Raw genomic sequence first — 1,543 nt, 5'->3', positions numbered from 1 at the left:
CTTTCTGAGCCCTCAAGTTGGAAATCCATCCCATATAGGATTGGGCAAACACCAGCCTTGACCCAATTTAAAGGCGCCTGAATGCTCATCAGCTAATTTGTGATCTAAACCACGTGTGATCAGATTTTATTATCATCTCCATAATATGCATGTTGTAACATTTTTACCGATTAACTACATTATCTGGGGTGACTACTGATCTATTTTTATTTCATAATGGGGTGAAATTATTTTAGGACAATAGAGCATTTTTATATCGTTTTTATCACACGAATACACTCTTTTTTTCCCATTGTGACTCGTCCACCATAATATGGTCGCTTTTCAGGACAAGCGGGCTAACCCAGATTTCGGGGGTTTCCAAAAATTTTGAACTACACCAAAAGTGGGCATTTTTTTTTACCTATAGGATAAATTTAGTTTCAATGGTGTGTATGTTTATTTGGCTATAGAGAAAACTCTCCTTGTCTTTAAAAGAAACCGAACAAGGGGCAAAAACTCTACCTTCGATTTTCTCAAAACAGCATTTTTCGGGATAGCCCTGTGGCGCTTAAAAGCGACCAATTTCCTCTTAGTTACTGAAACAAAACCCTTCCTTTGAAGTTAAGTGATGTAGGCTTAGAAATCAGGCGCCGTACTCTGACCGTGTCTTTTTATAAACGTGTCATGACGTGGTGGAATCAGGCGCTCGTCAATATTTGGACATATGGAGTTATTGGTATCAACTTAAAGTTTTTTCATTTGTATTGCTTTTGATGAAAGAAATACCCATCTGTCTTGAATAGAATCTAGAAGGTGGGTGGTTGGCGGGTGCTCTGGTGTGGTTTGCTCCCTCTTTCCTATCAAAAGCTATCGTCCTTCTTTCTCCTCCTCCCTTTTTTGTGTTTGTTACTCTCTTGTAACACCTCTGATCTTTGGCACTTTATTGCGTTGCAAGTGCCGTAAAACTCTTACTAAAACAAAACAAAAAATCCAGAAGTCGAGATATTTGTGAGTGAAGGAAGTGGGGGTCAACTGGATTCAGAAGTAAAGTTATCGAGATAATGGCCGCCATAGCTTGAGAGTCCTTGGAAATAGACAATCTGCAATTCTTTGAGTCTTAAATCAACGTTTTTATGTAAAAATCCAAACTGAAATGTGTTTTTAATTAGACGTATAAAGTGTTAAGCAAAAAAAATTCAATAAAAATTGCCAAACTGGCTGAAAATTGCCAGTTTCTTCGATTTCATTAGTTTGACGAGCGCCTGGTTTCACCACGATTTCTCACAACTATCCAGCAATTACTAGTCTGTGACAAGGAGAGCCCCTTCGTCCTTTGTTCCGCCAGAGCTCGGTACCAGGCGCCGTGTGGTGGGAGAAATCCGATACCGCTTTCTGGGGGCTCACCGCGATAACCTGAGCTGACCTTGGTCCGGCTAAGAGATTTCTGGGATTTATCCGCAAAAATCTTCTCGTTTGTTCCCCCCTGTATGTATTCTTGTGGAAGAATGAACAATTTGTCACATAGGTGGGAGGGAGGATGTAGACCAGGGTTTCGTTTGCA

General features: G+C 40.3%; 1 protein-coding gene across 1 annotated transcript in view; it reads right to left on the bottom strand.

Moving 5' to 3' along the window:
• The window catches only part of LOC101850280 (serine-rich adhesin for platelets), a gene marked incomplete in the record, with an annotated part of 139,859 nt that overhangs the window by 117,461 nt on the left and 20,855 nt on the right, over positions 1–1,543 (bottom strand).

The sequence above is a fragment of the Aplysia californica genome, unplaced genomic scaffold (genome assembly GCF_000002075.1).
Source record: "Aplysia californica isolate F4 #8 unplaced genomic scaffold, AplCal3.0 scaffold00671, whole genome shotgun sequence".
In the NCBI taxonomy this organism is placed as follows: domain Eukaryota; kingdom Metazoa; phylum Mollusca; class Gastropoda; order Aplysiida; family Aplysiidae; genus Aplysia; species Aplysia californica.
The sequence above is the reverse complement of the archived record's forward strand: the minus strand, read 5'-3'. Positions and strand labels throughout refer to the sequence as shown.